Consider the following 21,591-nt stretch of genomic DNA (forward strand, 5'->3'; position numbering starts at 1 on the left):
CTAATAAAAGACAAAGGCTAACAGAATGGATATGAAAGCAGGACCCATCATTCTGCTGCATACCAGAAACACACTTCAAATTCAAAGACAGACACTACCTAAGAATAAAAGGCTGGGAAAAGACTTTCCAATCAAATGGTCTTCAGAAGCAAGCTGGTGTAGCCGTCCTAATACTCAGCAAAAGAGACTTCAAACTAAAATCAATCAAAAGAAATCAAGAAGGATATTACATACTCGTCACAGGAAAGATACACCAAGATGAAGTTTCAGTTCTGAACATTTATGCCACAAACACAAGGGCATCCACATATGTAAAAGAAACATTACTAAATCTTAAATCATTTTTAAAACCCCACACATTAATACTGGGAGACTTCAACTCCCCACTCTCACCACTGGACAGATCTGCCAAATAGAAAGTTAACAGATAAATAAAGAACTTAACTGATGTTGTGACACAAGGGGACTTAATCTACATCTACAGAACATTCCATACTAACAAAAAAATGATATACCTTCTTCTCAGCACCTGCTGGAACCTTCTCTAAAATCAACCACATACTTAAGCACAAAGCAAATCACAACAGATACAAAAAAAATTGGAATTACCTCCTGTGTTCTATCAGATAACCATGGTTTAAAGTTAGATTTCAACAACGACAAAAATTACAGAAAGCCTACAATCTCATGGAAACTTAGTAAAGCTCAACTGAATCAAGAATGGTTCAAGGGAGAAATAAAGAAATTAAACACTTCCTAGAGATCAATGAAAATGAATATACCACATGCCCAAATGTATGGGACACTATGAAAGCAGTGCTAAGAGGGAAATTCATAGCACTAAGTGCCCACATAAAGACATTGGAGAAATCTCACACTAGTGTGCTGTGGGATGGTCTGTATGTCAAATTGCTCTGATTGGTCAATAAATAAAACACTGATGGCCAGTGAACAGGCAGAAAGTATAGGCAGGACTAACAGAGAGGAGAACAGAGAAAACAGGAAGGCAGAGGGAGATGCTGCCAGCCGCCACCATGACAAAAAGCATGTGAAGATGCCAGTAAGCCACGAGCCATGTGGCAAGGTACAGATTTATAGAAATGAGTTAATTTAAGCTATAAGAACAGTTAGCAATCATTGTAAGCAATATAAGTCTCTGTGCTTACTTGGTTGGGTCTAAGCGGCTGTGGGACTGGCGGGTGGTAGAGATTTGTCCTGACTGTGGGCCAGACAGGAAAACTCTAGCTACACTAGTGACTTAACAGCACACCTGAAAGCTCTAGAACAAGAAGAAGCAAACTCGCCAAGGAGGAATAGACACCAGTAAATAATCAAATTGAGAACTGAAATCAATAAAATAGAAACAAAGAGAACAATACAAAGAATGAATGAAACAAAAAGTTGGTTCTTTGAGAGAATCAACAAGATAGACAAGCCCTTATCCAGAGTAACAAAAGCAGAGAGAAAGCACCCAAATTAGCAAAATCATCAATGAAAGAGAGACATAACAATTGACAATGAGAAAATCCAGAGAATCATCAGGTCATACTTCAAAAACCTATACATCACCAAATTGGAAAATCTAAAGAAATGAACAATTTTTTGGATAGGTAAGACATACCTAATTTAAAACAAGACCAGATGAACTACTTAAATAGACCAATAATGACTAATTAAATAGAAAAAGTCACTAAAAGTCTCCCAAGCAAAAAAAGCCCAGGACCAGATAGTTTCAATGCAGAATTCTACCAGATCTTCAAAGAAGAGTTAATACTAATACTCTCTAAATTGTTCCACACAACAGAAACAGAAGGAACATTACCAAACTCCTTCTATGAGGCTATAATTACCCTGATTCCCAAGCCAAATGAGATGCAACAAAGAAAGAGAACTACAGACCAATCTCCCTCATGAACATTGATGCAAAAATACTCAATAAAATACTGGCAAACAGACTCCAAGACACATCAAAACAATTATCCACCATGATCAAGCAGGCTTCATCCCAGGGATGCAAGGGTGGTTCAACATACAAAAGTCTGTCAATGTAATACACCATATAAACAAACTGAAAGAAAAAAAATCACATGATCACTTCATTAGATGCTGAAAAGGCCCTTGACAAAATCTAATACCCCTTAATGATAAATGTTTTGAGCGATCAGGAATACAGGGAACATACCTAAACATAATAAAGGCAATTTACAGCAAGCCAACAGCCAACATCATAGTAAATGGAGATAAACTCAAAGTGATTCCATTAAAATCAGGAAGAAGACAAGGCTGTCCAATCTCCCCATGCTTATTCAATATAGTACTTGAAGTTCTAGCTAGATCAATAAGAAACATAAGGAGATCAAGGGGATACAAATTGGAAAGGAAGAAGTCAAGCTTTCACTATTTGCAGATGACATGAGAGTATACATAAGTGACCCCAAAAATTCAACCAAGGAACTGATACAGCTTATAAAAACCTTCAGCAATGTAGCAGGATACAAGATTAACTAAAAAAAATCAATTGCCCTCCTATGTACAATTGACACACAGGCTGAGAAGGAAATCAGAGAAACATCACACTTTACAATAGCCACAAATGATATGAAATACCTTGGGGTAACTCTAACTAAGCAATCAAAGGACCTGTATGACAAGAACTTTAAGTCCCTGAAAAAAGAAATTGAAGAAGATGTCAGAAAATGGAAAGATCTCCAATGCTCATGGATAGGTAGGATTAACATAGTAAAAATGGCAGTCTTACCAAAAGCAATCTATAGATTCAATGCAATGCAATCCTCATCAAAATTCCAACACAATTCTTCACAGACCTGGAAAGAACAATACTCAACTTCATATGAAAAAACAAACAACAACAAAAAAAAAAACCCAGGATAGCCAAAAGAATCCTGCACAATAAAACAACCTCTGGAATTGTTCAACATCCTTAGTCATCATAGAAATGCAAATCAAAATGACACTGAGATACCATCTTACACCCGTCAGAATGGCTAAGAGCAAAAACACTGAAGACAGCTTATTTTGGAGAGGATGTAGAGCAAGGGGAACACTCCTCCACTGTTGGTGGGAATGCAAACTTGTACAGACACTTTGGAATTCAATGTGGTGCTTACTTAGAAAATTGGTAATCAATCTCCCTCAAGACCCAGCTATACCACTCTCAGGCATATACCCAAGGAATGCTCAATCATACCACAAGGACACATGCTCAACTATGTTTATAACAGCATTATTTTTAATAGCCAGAACCTAGAAGCAACCTAGATGCCCTTCAACTAAAGAATGGATAAATAAAATGTGGTACATATACACGATGGAGTACTACTCAGCAGAGAAAAGCAATGACATCATGAGGTTTGCAGGCAAATGGATGGAACTAGTAAAAAAAATCATCCTGAGTAAGGTAACCCAGACTCAGAAAAACAAACATGTTATGTACTCACTCATAAGTGGAGACTAGATTTAAAGCAAAGTATAACCAGACTGCAACTCACAACTCCCGAGAGGCTAGCTAGTAAAGAGGACCCTACAATAGACACAGGAATCACCTAACAACAAAGAAGTGGATGAGATCTACATGAGCAAAATGGACATGATGGGCCAGGGGTAATGGAGGGCAAGGATCAGGGGAAAGAGAGCTTAGGGGAGTAGTGTAGCAGAAATCTTAAAGGGTCTTATTAATAAAAAGAAAACCAGCCAGGTATTGGGGTGAATTCCGGAGGATCAGAGAGACAGAAGAGACACAGCCACCTCACCTCGCCAATTCCTCAGTTGATTCTGTTTCCTCAGACTGGAATCCTTTGAGTCCTCATCCAAATAGATCTCAGCTGATCTGTTGCTCAGAAGCCTAAAAGCTTAACCAGCCAAAAGCTTCTAGTTTCTGGTCTTCATGCCTTATGTACCTTTCTGCTTTCTGCCATTACTTCCTGGGATTAAAGGCTCACTTCTGGGATTAAAGGCTCATGTTACCATGTCTGGCTGTTTCCAGTGTGTCCTTGAACACACAGAGATCCAGGCAGATCTCTGCCTCTGGAATGCTAGGATTAAAGGCATGTGTGCCACCATTTTCTGACCTCTGTATCTAGTGGCTCTTCTGCTCTCTGACCCCAGATAAGTTTATTAGAGTGCACTATATTTTGGGGAACACAATATCACCACAGAGCAGGTGGTCCCAGCTGGATCAGGAACAGAGTGGGAGAACAAGGAAAGAGATACCATGATAAATGAAGACCCCATGGGAATAAGAAGAAGCAAAGTGCTAAAGAGGACCACAAAAAATCCACAAAGATACCTCCACAATAGACTACTGGCAATGGTCGAGATTAAACCCGAGCTCACCTACTCTGGTGGATAGCTGAAACCCCTAACTGTCATTGTAGAACTCTCATCCAGTGACTAATGGAAGCAGATGCAGAGATCCACAGCCAAGCCCCAGGTGGAGCTCCAGGAGTCCAATCTGCAAGAGAGAGGAAGGATTATATGAGCAAGCGATATTGAGACCATGATTGGAAAAAGCACAGGGACAAATAGCCAAACTAGTGGAAACACATGAACTGTGAACCAACAGCTGAGGAGCCCCCATGGAACTGGATCAGGCCCTCTGGATAACTGAGACAGTTGATTAGCTTGAACTATTTAGGAGGCCCCCAGGCAGTGGGACCATGACCTGTCCTTAGTGCAAGAGCTGGCTTTTTGGAACCTAGGGCCTATGCTGAGAAATTTTTCTCAGCACTTGGTGTAGGGAGGAGGGGACAGGACCTGCCTCAACTGAATCTACCAGGCTGAGCTGAATCCCCAGGGGTGTCCTTGCTTTGGAGGAGGTTGGAATGGGGGGGTGGATTTGGAGGGAAGGCTGGGGGTGGGAGGAGGAAGGACAGGGGAATCATGGCTGATATGCAAAATTAAATTAATTATAAAATAAAAATATATAAAAAATGAAGTTAATAAATGTGTAAAACATAAAATTAATAATAATAATGATGATGAAAATGCTCGCCATTTGGCCAAGGAAGTACCCTTGCCTGGACTGCTTGACAATATGTTGTATAAACTGGACTTGCAGGACCCATAGGAAAGTGACAGCTGAGCTTTGCCAAATCAAGGAAAGATTGATCTTCAGGTTCCTGCTTCACAGAATAAAGTGACAGACATTCTGTAAGGCACAGAGGAAAGTGACTGATGAACTTTTCCAATAGGTGAGACAATCCTTCAAGTTTCTTGCTTCACTAAAATGTCTGCCAGAGACTCTAGACCTGTAGGCTGAAGATGGATGCCCCAATGTTGCAGAGGTCCTTTTGGTGACTGTCCAGGCAGCCAGATATCTCTGTTATCCTTAGAATTTTGGAAGTTGCTTACAATGTACTTCCTGTTTACTCAGGTAATATTATATTCTTTTGGGGTCTTTGATGGAGTTGAAGACTAAATAGTTATAATTATAGTTTTACTTAGTTATGATAAAAGGTAAATTAGATATAAAACGTTAGACTCCCCAAAATAGGATAGGATAGGACAAAGTATTTTCTTTAATTTTGCTAACTACAAATAAACTAGATATTGTAACAGCAAAATAAATGCTATTTTGGGAAAGGCCAGAAGCTGATCTAGTTAGTGACATAAAAGAAACAAGAGAGAAGAATAATTTTTAACGCTATGAATGTATAGGTCAGAATGATTTTGAGATTCTATTAACTCAGTTAATGGTGAATATGTTTCAGAAATGAAATAGAAAGCATGGGATTTGGATTCAAAGATGCCATTAATTTAACAATATAATTAGCTTGCACTGTATGTTTGTTATTTAATTATTGTCCAAGGTCAGTTGGTACTAGTCATGAGTCATGGTTGTTTCACTCCCTGGTTGAATCAGCACACTCTTTCTGAGTCATCAATCTTGCCTAAAAACAAAGCAAAACCAGGGACAACATGTAATACCTCTGGATGCTCTTGCTAGCCCATGACACATGTTGCACTTGCCATCACACCATTAAAGAAATCAAAAGAAAGATACTAGCATATGTACTTGGTTGAGCAGAATGTACTCTGTCTTTCAAAATAAGAATATATTTAAGAGAATTTATATAGAAAGCTGGAATGTATTTTATCAAATAACTGCTATATACTTCATTAAAGAAATTGTAGTATAAAATCTGCAATGCAAGAAAGTGAAATACAATGTGTTTGAAAAGTTAAGAGTATATGATAGTAACAGAAATATATAAACAAAGAACACAGAGAAGTACTAATTTTACCAAAAGACTCAGCAAAGGTTTTGTGAAATGGTGTTTGTGGATGGGTAGTCGGGATTACAAAAAGATAATTAGATTTCCCCTAACTGTTGTTTTTTTCCACCTGAGCATGGTAAGTTTAGAGAGAATGAAAACCATGAATTAATCAACAGGAAGAGGAAAACTTCCAAAAACATCAAGTACAAGTGTTTAACCACTTTGCTGTCAATTTGCAATGGATAGTTTGAGACTGTCTGTGTATGAGAAAAAAATTAGACTTGATTAAAGTTACATGACCAAATGTCAGAATGTTATAGATACAAAAAGGACGCAAACCTCACAAGAGCATTCAACCAACTTTACAGTATTTTATGAAAAACACTAAGACCTAGAAAATAAGATGTCCTAAAAAGTTTTAATTTCTTTAATGTGTGTTTTTCCATGATCATAGAGAATACTGAATTGTATACAAAATGTGTAATAAATTGGTACATTATTTCTATACTAACTTCAGCAAAGAGAAATGAAAACTGGCCTCAGGGATAGCTTAAATTTGAAATTGTCTTGAACTATATTACTAAATCAAGACAGTATTAACTAGAGATCATGTTTATGCATGAGATAGAGTTCCACAAAATTTTCTATCATAATTGGATTAGAACATACAACCCCATAAAATAGGAGTTGAATACTTAATCCATTTTTAACACAGAGGAACTAAGAAGAGTGGGCTCAATGTACAAAGTAATAAATCTAAGTTTGAAATGTGATCCTAGATGTCAATATCTAATAATTCATGTCTGTATTGAATGGGACAGAAGTTTCACATTAGTTCAAATTGATTTTCAGGATGGAAGGTTGTAGGAAAGTAAAGAAATTGCTGGTCACTTCACTTGACCAAGAGCTTTAAGGATGCTCAGTTTACTCTCAAGAAGTTTTTGTGTGCAATCTAGTCTTGGATTTGTTTGTCTGCAGAGAATATCATGACTGAAACTCAAAAAAGTTATTCATTCTGGATTACCATATAATCAAAAGTATTGTTAATAAACATTTTATTCTAAAAGCATTAAAAGTGAATATAATTTCCTGCTTTGAGAGACTGTGGAATGAAACTCTTAAGAGTTAGTTTACTTTTTAATACTTTTTATATTTTTAGTTATGTATATATTTTCACGCATGTGTGTGTGTGTGTGTGTGTGTATGTGTGTGTGTGTGTGTGTGTGTGTGTTCTATGTATGTAGAGATGACTATGGAATCCAGAAAGGAGTCAGTATCCTATGTAACTAAAGTGACAAGTGGTTGTGAGGCCAAATGGTGCAGGTGCTGGGAACAAAACTCAGGTACTGGGACCTATACATCAACATTGAGCCCCCTAAAGTATTCAGAAATCCTTTCATCCCATATTTAATTTAATTAGCTTGTTCAAAATCCTAATATTAACATGATGTGTTTGTGTTATTTTCTACATATTGTACTTTTACTTTTGTCTACTTTCAACAATAATAAAGTAGATGAGTAGATATCATAAAGTAAATATATTGTTTATAAATAGTACTTAACAATTATATTGTAATAATTATAAAATCTCTATGCATCTTCAGACAACTAGGCAAAATCAATAAAAACTTCTAAAATATTGATTAAATTATGATTAAATTTGAAACAATACATTGCCAATATATTTTACATCAAGAGTAATAATGAATAATTGATGAGGAAAGACATATTCTTCAAAAAATAGCATGGAAAATGCTTTATTTTTGAATTATTGAATGAAACCATATGGTTTTCTGAGTTTAAGAAGCAGACTTCCTCTCATTGATGAAATATACTGAACTTTCCATACTGTAAATTTGAATGTTCATCCTTCCCATGTGATTCCAATACAATGATAATTTCATAAAGTATCTGATGGAATGGCTAAGCCAAGTTTGGGTTCACAAATTCTAACAGAGTTCCTGTCTTTTTTATTATAATTGGTTGGCAAGGTCTATAGAAATGAAGCAGGAATCTATTTCTGGATACTCATTATAAGTAAATGGAACCAAGCATCGTCATAGTTTAAAAAAATTCTAGACAGAAAGTGACACTCCCAGAAGGACTCGGAGACAGGACATGCTAACATGTAATTAATCTTTAAGACCTTAGATAGAATAAATGAAGTGGTTATATCAAAAAATTAATTGTATATTTTCAGGGAGATTCATTTATACCCAAAACAATAGAATTTATTTTACACTAGAGAAGCGAACTTGCAAATAAAATAGAGTAGAGCTTGATTAGTTTAAATTGTTAGAAGGGAACAAGTAATTGCCTCAAACTGAAGAACTTAAAATAATAGTGTACAGAAATGTCTATACCAAGCTGCAATGTTAACACTTTCCTAAAATATCACTTGATACTAGTATGATTTCTACTGCCTGTGACAATCTTACTTATTGAACAGCAAGCATGACATTTTTTAAAATATTGACTACACAAAAATAAAACTTCCAAAGGTGAGTATGCACTAAAAGCTTGTTTTCATTCATATTATGTATAGACACTGATATCTCAAAGTTTAGTTAGATGCTTCTTATAATATGAGTTTTTACTTTTAATGAAGTGTTCTACTTCCTTTACAGGGAATTAATGCTTCTGATTCAAAATGGTAAGAAAGATAGATCAAATAAATTTGCAGTAGATCCAGAAAAGAGAACTCTGCTCAGTCTACCTCCAGCATCCAGGGTCCAGGAACCAAGAGAAGGCAGCACATCTGGATCTTGGGTCTTCAGGGCCCTCTCTTGGCCCCACCTTGTAGGTGTGACAGTTACCAAAGCCTCAATGGGGATTGGAAGTTCCAGATCAAAGCTGGAATGGCTACCCACTACTTTCCCCATTTTGTCTAAATAAGAAGGAAGGTTCTAACTTAATACAAGACTATATAGAAAGGAATGGTTATCAAATATTGCCCAGGAGTAATGAGGGATAATGACCTAGATAAGATGGAACTACAATCAATGCAAACAATATCAAGCAAGAAACACATACTAAAATTCAGAGAAGTCTAGAGCATACATAAATGGCATGTTACAAAGATCATTCCAAAAGATGTCCTATCCTAAAGAACCTGAATCTAATACTTAATATATTCTATCTAAGATTATATATATATATATATATATATATATATATATATATATATATATATATATATATATATGTTGTAATTATAACTCCTAGGCTTCAATCCCATCAAAGACCTGAGAAGGAATATAATAGTATGTGAGAAATGGAAGATGAATGCAAGCAAATTTCGGGAATCTTGCAAGAGTAGACAGAGACAGCTGGCAGCCTGGACAGTCACCTAATGTTTCTTGGCATTGTTGGTGCATTCAAATTGGCTACAGGCCTAGAGTATCTGACAGACCATTTTCAGAAGCAGGAATACTGAAAGACCATCTTACCCTGTTTTAGCAGAGTTCAGAAGTCACTTTTCCTTGTGTCTCATTTGTTCAGAAGGACAGCACTCATATTGTCAGCAGTTGAGACAAGGGCAGTTCTTTGCCCGATAGGCCATTTTGTGCCAAGAAGACAAAATTCCAAATGGAAATGTTTTAGAAGCCCAATGTTCTCTCGGGATCAAGTTGGTGCTGCCAGGAGCAATTGTGTCTCACGTCAACAGAATTCTAAGTTATTTAAATGCCATATTCTCTGGGCCTATGAAGTGTTTGAAGATTAGCTGTCCATCCGACCTATGTATCTATAAATCTGGGTAACCTAACTAACATAACTATAGAGATGACAAGCATAGGTGACTATAAATCTATAAGTCTTATCTACAGAAATAACCTGAGGACTAAGGCTTCATGTAAATAAGGTAAACAGTCTATAAGCAAATGTACAGTAAAGGACAATGACTTCAAAATTGTGACAATACACAAGATATTTATAACAGAGGTAGGAATGTACAGTGCAATATGCAATATGACAATAATCTTAAATATATATCAATATACAGAATATCCTAAATAGAATTAGAACATACATAAAGTATGACAGATATAAATTTACATTATTTCAAATTAGAGTAGAAATATATGTACATTATAACAAATATAGTTCTGTATTTGTATCAATATACAAATTATCTGAAACAGGAATATGAAAATAGTTTACATTTGTATCAACATACAAGAATCCATAACAGTGTAAATTACAGTGCAAATTATCTAAGGCTGTTATTTTACTAAATTTGTTTACTAGTATATACAATAATCTACCATAATATCTTAAACCTATCCATTCCATTTCTTCTTTTCTCTCTTTATTTTTGAGACACTTTTTCTTTTCTTAAGGAGAATACTGAGTTTAATATTTTCTTCCACCTCTAACCCTATAACCATCATCCATAACCCTGAGAAATATGAAATCTTAGGGAGAAGGGGCGTCATTTTCTTAGAATTGCTTCCTGCTGTTTAGGGGGTTATGGTATCTCTGTTGGGTACTGTAAGAAAGCTCAGATACTTAAATCTCAGTTAGACTAACTGTAGGTTCTGCAGCAAGTCTTAGAGTAATGGATAAGATTGTCTGAAATTCTGGCAAGAAGTGTAGTATGATGATGATTACCATGGCATCATTCTGGATTGGGTTGAGTTGTTGTTGTTGAGGCCCCATCTTCCTTCTGAAGACTTCAGAGATTGATATTGGAAAAACTAATTTTTTTATCAAAATTTGGATTTAAAGAGGACATAACATGTAAGAAAGGATTCCAAGAGGTCAAGAGTAAGCATCTTGAAGAAATGGTTCCTTTTTATTCATTTTCTTCTGTCCCATACCGGGGGGCTCTTCTGATATGGGACTGAAGAATCTCTCAACATTTTCTTTTATCAATATGCTTGGGTTTAGAAAAGGAGTGAGCCAATTCCATCTCCAAACCCAGCTTGGTTTATAATAGAGTTGGAACTACAACTATTCTAGCTTGATAGAGATATAGATGTTAGACAGTGAGATTTTACACTGTGTAGATTGGTACCAATAGATTCTTTCTTTCTGCTATAAACATCCGGATATCCAAGACCTTAATGATTTCTGGAAGATGAGTATTTCCATTATCCTGGAAAGACAAAAACAGAACCCTACCCTAACCTTTGATTGTTAAATTTTTCTTACAACTTGTAGAGATGTCATATTAGTGGATGATCTTTTACTTCTCCTCATCAAGGGGTTTCTCCTGTTCAAATCAAATTTTTATTAATTTTCTTGGTATGCATAGCTTTTCTTTTCCTGCAGAAACAAAAGCAAAACCACTTCCCCAATGTAGAACATATCCAGGTTTCCATTCTGAGGTCAGCACATCCTTGAAATAAACCGGCTGGTTTAGCTCAGGAGTTTTGTCTGTCGTCCAGTGATTCTCTGCCGCTGTTGTTCCTTTCTCATCAGCATTGAGAAAATTCAAGGTTAATAAAGCACTATGCAATCTATTTCTAGGAGTCATTGTTACCTGTTGCTGTTTATTTAGCATATCCTTTAAAGTTGATTGGATCTTTCTATGACTGCTTGGCCTGTGGGATTGTGTGGTATACCTGCTTTATATTGTAATAAGCAAAGAACTGTCTCATTTTATTGGAGATATATGCTGGGGTATTGTCTGTCTTAATTTGGACAGGTATTCCCATGATGGCCATAACTTCTAATAGGTGTGTAATCACAGAATCAGCATTTTCAGAACTCATAGGAGTTGCGCACTGAAATCCTGAATAGGTGTCAATGGTTAATCTTCCAAGTTAAGAAAAATGAAATACATCCATCTGCCAAATTTTATTTCTTTGTATACCTTTTGGATTGCTCCCTGCAGGTAATGGAGTTTGATTATAGACAGAACAAGTAGGACATTTTTTTTTTCACAATATCCTTAGCCTGTTGCCAATTGATAGAGAAATCCTTCTTCAAACCTTTGCTATTTACATGGTATTTCTTATGAAATTCTAAGGCTTCTCGCACCTTACCTATTAGTAACTGATCAATCTCATCATTACCTAGTGCTATAGGTCCTGGAAAACCTGTATAGGATCTGATATGTGTTATATATATAGGCTGTTCCCTTTTTCTGATGATTTCCTGCAATTGTATGAATAATGAAGTTAATTCTATATTATCAGGAATAAATTCAGCAGTTTCAATATGTAAAACAACTCTCTCTGCATATTGAGAGTCAGTGACTATATTGAGGGGTTCTGTGAAGTCCATCAGTATCATAAGAATGGCATACAGTTCTGCCTTTTGTACAGAACTGTACAGATTTTGTACCACTTCTCTTAAGTCTCCTGATTTATATCCTGCTTTCCCTGATTTATTTGCATCAGTATAGAATGTGAGGACTCCAGAAATTGGCTTTTGTCATAAAATGTGAGGAAGGACCCATTCATTCTTCTTTATGAATTCTATTCTTTTTGCTTTTTTCTTTATGAATTCTATTGCTTTTGGGACAGTGGTTGTTAATCTCTCCCCAAAAGTTACTGCAAGCTCTCTGCCAGTATTCATTATCTTTCCATAGTGATGAAATTTCCTCATTAGTTAAGGGTACTACAATTTCTGCTGGGTCCATTACTGTCAACTGGCGAAGTCTTAATTTACATTTTTTAATCAAATCAGAGATCTTTTCTATATAAGGCTTTAATTTCTTATTTGGTTTATGTGGTAGGAATATCCATTCCAATATAATATCTTCCCTCTGCATCAAAATACCTGTGGAGGAATGACTGGAGGAGGGTATGACAAGAATGCATTTAACTTCTGGATCCACATGATCCACATGTGCTTCTCGAATTGTCTTTTCTACTGGAGCCAATTCCTTCTCAGCTTCAATTGATAATTCTCTTGCACTATTTAACTCTTTGTCCCCTTCTAGAATATTACCAAATTTTGTAGTTCATCTTTGGGTATTCCCATGATACTCAATAAGTTGGAAATGCTTCGTAACAACTTTTGAAAATCATTAAAAGTCTTCAATCGATCTCTCCTTAGTTGTGCCTTTTGGAGTCTAATTTTTATCTTATATCTTATGTAATTAATAGAATATCCTCTTTGTATTTTTTCAGGAGCAATTTGCTGTCCCCAGTGAGGCAAAACTTTTTTTTTTACTTCTTCAAACATGATTTCTAATGTGTCTAACTTTGGATCAGCTAATAGGATATCATCCATATAGTGATAAATTATGGATTGTGGAAACTTTATATGAATTATCTCCAATGGTTTTTGCACAAAAGTTTTGGCACAAGGTAGGGCTGTTTAACATTCCCTGTGGGAGGACCTTCCATTGATATTTCCTGACTGGCTGAGAATTGTTATAATTAGGTACTGTGAAGGCAAATTTTTCTCTATCATTTTCTTGTAAGGGTATGGTAAAGAAACAGTCTTTTAAGTCAATAACTATTATAGATCATTCTTTAGGTAGCAGAGAGGGCAAAGGCATCCCAGTCTGTAGGGAGCCCATTGGCTGAATTACTTTATTAATAGCTCTCAGATCTGTCAGCATTCTCCAATTACCAGACTTTTTAAAATAACAAATACAGGAGAATTCCAAGGGCTTGTAGATTCTTCAATGTGTTGAGCATTTAACTGCTCTTGAACCAGCTGTTCTAAATCTTGTAGCTTCTCTTTTGTCAAAGGCCATTGTCCAACCCAGACAGGTTTATTAGTTAGCTATTTTGAAGGTAAGGCAGTTGGTACTTCTGAGAGTTCAGCAGCAGTTGTGCTCTGTTTGTGGACAGCTTGAACGGTTGGTGACTGTTTTTTATAGCATGTTATGATATTATTCCTAGAAACGTGCATTGGTCTGTATTCCTTTTCTGAGAGTGTAGTAATTTTAATCTGGGTATTCCACTGTTGTAACAGATCTCAGCCCCAAAGATTTACTGCTACATTTGCTACATATGGCTTCAGCCTTCCTCTCTGTCCTTCTGGCCTTATGCATTCAACCCATCTCGAACTCTGTTTTATCTGAGATAGGGTGCCAATCCCTAAAAGTTGGACATCTACCTCTTGAAGAGGCCAATTCGGATGCCATGATTGGGGTGTAATTATAGTCACATCCACACCTGTCTACCAGGCCCTCCAGAAACAGGCCATTAATTCAAATTCTAAGCTTTGGTCTTTGTTAATTTATGGAAGTCTGCCAAAATATTTGTTTTATAGTGTTCTTTTTAAACTGTGATTCATCTATCAGAGCTGTTTTACTATCCATTGCAGTATCTGTTTTTTACATAAGGCATTGGTTTATTCAGTTGTCCTGGAGAGGAATTTCTTCCATAGTAGCTGGGAATGTTCATACCACATTTGATTTGGGGGCTTGCAAAAGGCCCCCTGAGGTGTTTCCTGCCAGTAAAGGGTTGCCTCGTATATCTATTTTTGATCTGCACTGGTTCAATGTCAGCCTTTGTCACACCTTCTACATAATCCAGGAGGTGATTGGGGTCTCCTGTTTAGGCTGTTTCTAAAAGGAGTATTACTTCTAGGAGTACCCCATGTACAGTTTTTACTTATATGACCTGGTGTACCAATTTAAAACATTTGTTACTATGGGGCCTTCTTTCACCTCTGGGACTTGTCTCTCCTATCAAAGCCTCATTACTGTAGTTAAGAGACTCAACACCATTAGTATACTGAATCCATTCTTCAAAAGGAGCTGATCTGATCTTTAATGGTTTAAGTATTCTTCTGCATTCTGCATTAGCATTGTCAAACACCAAGGACTCAGTTAATACTTTTCTTAATTCTTTATCTGACACAGCTTTTGTTATAGCTGTATTCAGTCTTTGTAAAAAATTAGTGAAGGTTTCATGCAGTTCCTGAAATATCTTTGTGTATACCTCAGTTGTTTTTCTAGGTTCTGGAATTTTTTTCCCAAGCATTTAGAGCTGCTGTATGGCATAGGGATATTGTATGCTCATCATAAGTGGCTTGTACATTCCTGTCAGCGAAACATCCCTCACCAAGTATTTGATCATGAGAGATCACAAAACCTCTGCTTTTACCTTGTTGGTCTAAATTTTTTGCCTCTTCTCTTAACCAGCTTTTCCACTGTAACTGCTGGATATCTTCTAGAACAGCAGAAATTAACTGATGCCAGTCATCTGGAATGATTCTATGTGAGGTAGATCATGAATTTAACATCTGTCTTACATATGTGGAGTGTATCCCATATGTAACTATGGCTTCCTTAATATTTTTAAAGTCCCTTGTTGAAATTGGTTGTAATGTATATGTATTATATGGCTTGGGGTGTGTGTCATCTGCTGGCTTCTCATGGATGATAACAGGATAAGCCACTGTATGAGAGCCATTTGGAGATTTTACAACCTCTATGGTCTTGCCCTTCTTCTTATTAGGTCCCTTGTCATGTTTACTGAGAGTTTCTTCCAGAGCTTGCAAAGGAGCACCTAGGGTCTGTTCTAGGGAGTGAACCTCCTCTCTTGGAAGGGACTCCAGATTTCTCCTGGAATCATGGAAGTGTTTATGTTCTTCAGAAACACATGATTCCATGGACCTTATCTTATCAATTAATGATAATCTTTCTTCCTTATATAGTGTCTGGAGTGTTAGTGTTCTATCCATTAAATATTCATATTTATCATCAATAAGATCAATTTTGGGTACAAGCCTGTTTTGTAAATCATGATTAGCAGATTCCAGAGAAAGAATCTTTTTCTCTAAGCCTTCACTGCCATCTTTGAAAGCCTGTAAATCCTGATTAGCAGGTTCCAGAGAGAGAATCTTTTTCTGTAAGCCTTCATTGCTATATTTTAAAGCCTGTATCAGTCCCAATAATGACTAATCTTTGTTCTTATTATTTAATCAGTGTTTGAACACTATGTGAATTATTGCGATGAATGCCAAAATGGTACAGGCCAGATATGCCTTAGGAAGGTTGTGTATTTCCAGGAAAATGTCATTCATCATACAGGCAAAAAAGTTTTTAAATCTTTGTGAGGTAATATTGTTGGCCATATTACAAGAATTACTCAAAATTTGTTAGTTAATTTTAAGGTGTAAAATTGTCAAGTACTTTTAAGGTGTAAAATTGTCAAGTACTTTTTTTTTGTCTAGCTTACCTTTCGTGGTTTTGGGGGGTGTGGTAGCACTTTTCAGCCAGCAGGAGGCATTGGTACAGCTCCAAAGCAGGGCCTGCTGGTGACCTTGGCTGGCGGCAGCTGAAGACAGGAGCCGAGATGGCAGGGAGCCAGCACTCAGGGAGGAGGGAAATGCCTCACTCACAGTGGTTTTTCGCTGGTCTGGGGTCTAAGCTAGGGAACTGAGACAGGACTAGCTGCTCCTTTTTTTGGGAATGGAACTGTGTAAGCATTCCCGGGTTATATGGAACTTTCCAGGTGGGTTTAGATACCCGCCAGCTGGGGTAGAGGCTGAGGGTGGGAGCCACCCAGACCTTTGGAATTTACCCCACTTGAGCGCCAGATATTGGTGAAATTATTAAGGCCATTCCACGTAGTTAAAAGGGAGGCTTATTTAGTGGCATAACTTTCAAATGAAGGGATGGGTAGGTTGCAGGGTCTGGGAAAGACGTAGTGCAGTCCAGCGGTGTTCTCTGGAGAACTCTGCTCAGTCTACCTCCAGCGTCCAGGGTCCAGGAACCAAGAGAAGGCAGCGCATCCACATCTTGGGTCTTCAGGGTCCTCTCTTGGCCCCACCTTGTGGGCGTGACAGTTACTGAAGCCTCAATGGGGGTTGGAACTTCCAGATCAAAGCTGGAATGGCTACCCTCTGCAAGTACTAGCATTAGAGGAGAGATTGCCTGAACTTACCTTCCCCTGTAATCAGATTGGTGAATACTGTAACTGTCATCATAGAGAGATCATCCAGTAGCCGATGGAAGCAGATGTAGAGATCCAAGGCCAAGCATCAGGCCAAACTCCAGGGGTACAGTTGAAGAGAGTTAGGAGGGATTATATGAGCAGTGGGAGTGAGGGGGGGAGGGTTCAATGTTATGATGGAGAAATCTACAAAGACAATTGAACCAAGCTCATAGAAACTCAGGAGCTCTAGATCAACACCTGTGGAGACTGCATGGGACCAAACTAGTCCCTCTGCATGTGGGAGACAGTTGGGTTGCTTGGTCTGTTTGAGGGGCCCTTGCAGTTAGACAAAGATCTTTCCCTGGTGCATGAGCTGGTTTTGGAGCCCATTCCCTATTGTGGGATGCCTTGCTCAGCCTTGATGCAGTGAGGAGGGGCTTGGTCCTGCCTCAACTTAATGTACCAGGCTTAGTTAACACACCATGGGAGGCCTTATCTTTTTGGAGAAGTGAATGAGGGGGAGGTTGAGGGGGAGGCAGAGGGGAGTGGGAGAGTGGGTGGGTGGAGGAACTGCGGTTGGTATGTAAACTGAATAATACATTTAAATAAATAAATTATCACTAATAATATAATTTTTTGGTGTCTGTTGTAATGTTTCCCTGTTTATCTTTGATTCTCTGATTCTGTTATATTGGGTCATGTATACATATACATATATTCATAACTATATTAAAATATGTTATGTTTATATTAAATATCAAGAGTAATTACTGCTACTTTATCCTTCATACTACGCAAATGGCTATCAGAAATATTCCAAACAATGAAATAAAAACACAAACATTTTTCTTTTTTAAATTTATTTTTATGTTGTGTGGACTTAATTTCCAAGATTGATTTTGTAGGCAGAAGTTTCTTTCAGTCCTTCCTATTCCCAAATACCCAGCAGCCACTTCCCAAATAATTGACTCAGAGACTAATATTACTTATTAATTCTTAGCAGGTAGCTCAGGCTTATTACTAACTAGCTCTTACACTTAAATTCACTTATAATTCTTATCTATGATTAGTTATGTGGCTTGGTACCTTTTCTCAGTCCAACATTCTCGTCTTGCTTCCTGTACATCTGGCTGGTGACTCCTGACTCCACTCTTCCTCTTCCCAGAATTATTTTTGTCTGGTTACCCCACCTATTTATTAAACCAATTCAAATGACAAATCTTTACAGTGTACAAGAGCATTATCCAACAGCATGATTTTGTGTATATTTATCTTTTCATAGAATAACTTTTACCCATAGTCTCTACCCTTAAATTATTTTCAAAGAGTATCCAAAATTATCTACTTAAATGTATATTTGATCATTGTTAAACTCATGCTAGGGTTCCATTATATTTATCAAATTAAAAGGAACTAGTAAACATCCCCCCAAAATAATTGACTTCAATATCTTAAAAGACCTTTCTTTTCTTGAGAGGGTTAGAGGATGACACCTTGCTCTGAGCTTATATTTCATCAATTCTGATCATGTCTATTCATTCTGCAAGAACAACTTTCCAACAATAACATGGACTCCTGAGAGTCTGGGCTCTCTCAGCCTTTGCCTGCCCTTCAGACCCTTTTCCTCCTACCCGTTTGCCTCACCCAGGCTGATGTAAGTGTTTTTGCCTTGTCTTATTGTAACTTACTGTGCAGTGTTGGGTTCACATTCCTGGGAGGCCTGCTTCTTTCTAAAGGGAAATGTAGGAGAAGTGGATCTAGGGGAAAAAGGAGGTTGAGGAGGACTGAGAGGAGTGGAGGGCAGGGAAAGTGCCATCAGGATACATTGTGTGAGAGAAGAATTAATAACACACACACACACACACACACACACACATACGCACACACGCACACGCATGCATGCATGCAAACTAACCTATTACAAAATGAATCTTTTTCCAAAGACCAAGCTTTGTGTTTTTATTTCCCTTATTTTTTCAATATGTCCATTCACTACAACATTTATAAATTCATGAAAAACTGTAAAAATAAAGCATTTTTCCCAAAGATTGCTGTGCTTTTTTATTGTTTTGTATTTTTATAACATTGTTCCAAACTAGAATCAAACTTTGTTACCTAGCATATTTAATGTTTTTGTTTATTAGAATATAATGCCTAATAGGGTGGAAGCTTTGGAGCATTTCTTTTCAGTTATGCAAACTCAGCTAATCATCCAGTTTCTTATACCAAATATACACTTAAATGAATGAAAAATAGACATATTGAATTATGATTAATATATATTAGAGTTAATACAATTAATATTTATAATATTTGGGTTTAATAAATACCAGCTTTTTGCAATTCCTTCTGCAGTGTCCAGGAGAAATAAACAGTTGCCTTCTGGCCTGTCCACTTATGGAATTTAGATACTACCTTTAACATCACCAAAAATCCTCTGTAGTCTTACAATTGTGGGATAGCTAGTAACTAGTTTTCAAAGCCTACCTGTAGGGACTAGAGTGTTTATGCTCTTTTAAGCCATATTGTAATATGCTAAAGCAGCCATGGCTCTTGGACAACACTCTGCCAGAACATATACTCTAAAATAGATTTAGGTTGGATGATTTGAGAGAAGAAAATATAACCAATATGACAACAACTTATGTTCCCATGTATGTGTATGCTATTTTATTTTTATGTGCCAAGAATAGTGAAATCATGTAAGGACTCATTGGGTGAAAAATAACCTATGTCATCATCAGAAGCTTTCAGAGATAAATCCCCAAGGCTTAGAATCAAATACATATATATTTAATATATGTTGATTTAAAGTTAGTTCACTTGCCACAGCAGCAGGCAATGGAAGGGCCTGAGAGCTGGTACTGCAATAAAGAGCCAGGCTGAGCAGCTCATCCTCCATTCCAGCCCAAATCAAATGCTTTGGGTTAGTCCACACCAGCATCTGCTCCATCTATAAGCTGTTGGAGCATAGAGGAGCCAGTTATGTGGAAACAGAGTTCATTGCTTAATGGGATTGATCCTAGGCCCATTTGCCAGCCTGCCATGGAACCATTGAGAATATCCAAGACCATTCTCAAAGTTTGATAGTCCAAACTTTATAGTGTGTCAGAAACCAGAAGCGTTGAACCAAGCTAAGGACTCCTTGTAATGAATATATGCATGTAAAGCTCTTTGGGAAAAGTAATATATGGTGGGACACACTACAGTTTCCAGTGCCATGAAAAGGAACAAATATGTGATAGAGGTGGGAAGATGGAGGATTAGGGAGAAAGGTAGAGCTAGAAACTTGAAGGCTATGACTTGAGTGAGAGAGGGATATGGTAGATAGAGGAACATGCCCAGTAGGGTTGGCAGGGTGGTGTGCAGCAGCCTGAACATAGAAGTCTTCAGTGACAATCCCTTCCCCTATCCCCCCCTCCTCACCCCTAAAAAAGTAACAATCAAAACAGGAAACCATCTAAGAGAGCTCTTATGTGTGACTCACTGGGCCACATTACAGCATCCAAGACTAGATTCATCTTTTTTTGTTGATGTTGTTTTGTTTGGTTTGGTTTGGTTTTGGTTTTTTCTTTCAAATTTTATTTTGTCTTGTTTTGGGGGGAAGGTTGGAAGGACAGAGGGAGGATTGGGGTGTGGACAGAGAGATAAGTAGGATCAGGATGCATGATGTGACATACAGGAAGAATCAATAAAATTAAAAGAATTTTTAAAATTATGATAAAGACTCTAAAGTGTAGCTCTCCACAAGTGATAGCCTCTGATGGTGGTGTGAATGGGAAAGGATTCAGTTTTTTTCAAGGGGCTGGCAACTGGGAGACCGAACACTCCAGTGAGGGTATGCACACTTTGGAATTTTGCACAAATTGGAATTTTGTTTTTTGGGTTTTGTTGTTGTTGTTCTTGTTGTTTTCCTCTCCTCATTTTGTGTGTGTATGGGGTATGGTGATATTTTATTTGTATTAAAATGTTATTTGTATGTCTGCCCGGGGGTCAGAGCTATTAGCAAGCCATAGGAAAGCCAGATGGTGGTGGTATATGCTTATAATCCCAGCACTTGATAGGCAGAGCTAGGTAGATCTTTGTGTGTTCAGGGATACAGCCAGCATTGGAGGCACATGCCTTTAATCTCAATACCAACCATAGAAGACCTGGAGGTCTATACAGGCAGGCAGTGACAAGGTGGTCATGTGGTTGGGTTTACAACCAATGAGAAGGCAGAACCGAAAGTCTTTAACACAGGAAGTAGCTCTCTTTCAGAGAGGTAGAACCACCTCAGGAAGAAGGGTAAGGTTTTAGCTCTTAGCTCTGACCTCTTGGCTTTCTTCTTTGCATTGGTTCTGTGTTTCTTATTTAATAAGACAGTTGGTGCCATCTATGGGGGGGAGCAGAGGTCACAAGGGTGGGGAGATTGACATGGGAAGACTGGGAAGTGAGAGAGATTGGGGTACATGATATGAAATTCCCAAATAATTAATAAAAACATGCTAGAAAAACTAAATTAAAATTTAAAAAAAGATAATATTGAGTGAAAATAGTAAGAACTGAAAATGTAAAAAACA

This window comes from Peromyscus eremicus, chromosome 15 (genome assembly GCF_949786415.1).
Source record: "Peromyscus eremicus chromosome 15, PerEre_H2_v1, whole genome shotgun sequence".
NCBI lineage: Eukaryota > Metazoa > Chordata > Mammalia > Rodentia > Cricetidae > Peromyscus > Peromyscus eremicus.